The sequence below is a fragment of the Vidua chalybeata genome, chromosome 1 (genome assembly GCF_026979565.1).
Source record: "Vidua chalybeata isolate OUT-0048 chromosome 1, bVidCha1 merged haplotype, whole genome shotgun sequence".
In the NCBI taxonomy this organism is placed as follows: Eukaryota; Metazoa; Chordata; class Aves; order Passeriformes; family Viduidae; genus Vidua; species Vidua chalybeata.
Genome location: NC_071530.1, coordinates 107,361,089 through 107,363,317, shown reverse-complemented (window position 1 = coordinate 107,363,317; position 2,229 = coordinate 107,361,089). Strand labels below are relative to the sequence as shown.

Here is a 2,229-nt window from a genome sequence, read left to right as displayed (position 1 = left end):
CACCTCTCTGTCGTGTCCTTTAACACCAAATTTTAGTTTAGCACATTCCCTGTAGCTTAACTTTCCTGGCTTGGGCAATGAATGAGAGCCCCCGATAAGCAGCAGGTTGATGGAGGTTGCTGGTCAAGGAACAAATCACTGGGAATTCATGTCCTGAAGCTCTGATTGAGTCAGACAGGGGCTGCATGTCCCCTCCCTCCACATGCTGATACTCGTCTTGTAGTCTTTATAGCCCAGCAGAGGAGTGCTTTCAGCTGGCTGACATTCAACCCCGCACTGCTCCAATATCACATTAAAGAACCAAATTAAATCAGAATAGCTCCTTAATAAAAAAAAATCTTTCTTCTGAGTATCCATAGGGAGTTGTGTATTGTGTGTATCTGTCTTTCAGACTGTAAGCCTTCAGGGCAATGACTATCTTTATTTCTGAAACACAAACAATATTAAAACACCATTGGCACTTAATAAATCAGCAAAACTACAATCATTACACGGGCCTCCTGGTGAGCCATCAGTTACCTTAGCAGATGAACAAAAGAGTACCCTTTGCATTTAGGCTTGTGAGGGGTGTGTGGCAGATTCAGCACCCCAGATTTTGGAGGATGCTATTTGCTCTCCAAGGAAGCCTTGGACCATTGCAGGCATCATTGCAGCAATATCCTCAGACACTTCTGTCCTGACCCAGAAGTACAGTCCCACCAGGGGATGCAAGCTCATCTTCCATCTTGTATCTCTTGAGCTGAGGTGCAAAGAAAGGTGGTAAAGACTGATGCAAGATTACTCAGACTGCATATCTAGAGGACATTGTGTAGATAGGAGTTATCAAATACTTGTATTATGGTGGCACAGAGGTGTGCCAGCCAGGGATGGTACAATCCAGCACAAAAGGCAGTGCCCCATGGCTGCTGCCCCATAGTCACTTCTGCAGAGACTGAGCTTGGAGGGCTTATACTGAAGAGCTGGAGCTTTGCTACACTGGTTTTAAATTGATGAACAGGGATAGGGTAATAGGGCTGGAAATCAAGAATCTTTCATTTTGCGCTGGATGTGCACTAATACCAAGGAAACTGCTGCATTTTCAAAAGACCACAGCAGCCCTTTATAAACCCAAAGGTAATTTACAGACATAGGCTCAGAGATACTCTTGCCAAAAAAAAAAAAAAAAAAAAAAGAGGTTTTCAAAATTTTTCTTCAGAGATCTGCTAAAAGGCTGAGTTGAATCATTGTGAGCAAATTCATGTATTAATATAAACAATTAAGCTTGATTAAAAAGAAATCAGTTTTGCCTCTGGCCTGACTGACCTCAGATTTCTAAGGGCTGCTTTTCCAGTCCTAAGGGCCTGAGCTGTGTGTCCTTTTGACTTCAGCTTCTCAGCCCATCATCCCCAGACATATCTTTTGTTCTGAGGCTCCCCTTCCCCTTCTTCCAGTAGATATAGAGTTATTTAAACAATTAAGGCTGCATGCCCCTACAGCCTTCTCCAGAAAGCAAGGGGCAAGACACAGCCAAGTCAGCATGAGCACTCAGAGACAGAGAGCAAATTAAATAAAATGATTGCTAAAAAAAAAAAAAAGAAAATCAAATCTAAGCTGAAATTTAAATTTGCTCATCTGTCTCAATTGATGATTTCTGCTACCAAGCACCATATGGTGCTGTGTGAGGCTATAAATATGCTGCTCTTCCAGACCCATTTCTATTGGCATTTCCCATCAGTAAACAGGTGCTCCTGGCTTCCCTGTGCCTCCAAGCTCAAAAAACTTGAGAGAGTACCTTTTTGCACCTACAGGAAGCAAAGGCAACTTGTCAGTAGGAGTGTTCCCTTTGCTTCAGAGAATATCAGCTGTATTCCCACAGAGTGTGCAGGACAGCAGAGCAAGCCTGCATTACAGTGAGCACCTGTGGCAGCTTCCTTTCTTCATGTTTTTTCCTAACATATTCATGCCCATCAGCAGGGCTGATCAGTGCCCAGAGACTCCTCCTGTGTGGATCCTTTGCCATGACCTCACAGTGTCAAGCACCACAGGATCTCCCTGTCAGGACTGAATAGATCCTTGCTCCTGCCTGCTCTCCTGCTAGAATCAGTAGGGCTGAGGAAAAGTGGGCAGGCTCACAGGGCAAGGGATTTGCCTTTGAGAAGAAGCTGGGAAATCAGTCAGGAAGCATGAATACCACCTAGAAAACCTGAAATCATCTAGCTTAACAAGGTCTATGGGCTTTACCCATTTCAG

The 2,229-nt window shown here is 44.1% G+C and overlaps 1 long non-coding RNA gene across 1 annotated transcript; it reads right to left on the bottom strand.

Annotated features, from left to right (window-relative positions):
• Positions 1 to 281: 281 nt before the first annotated feature.
• Positions 282 to 1,934, bottom strand: LOC128798071 (uncharacterized). Its single transcript, XR_008434319.1, has 3 exons — positions 1,772 to 1,934; positions 520 to 739; positions 282 to 426 (listed from the first exon to the last, which is right to left on the bottom strand). It is a non-coding gene; the product is annotated as an uncharacterized LOC128798071 (long non-coding RNA).
• Positions 1,935 to 2,229: the final 295 nt, after the last annotated feature.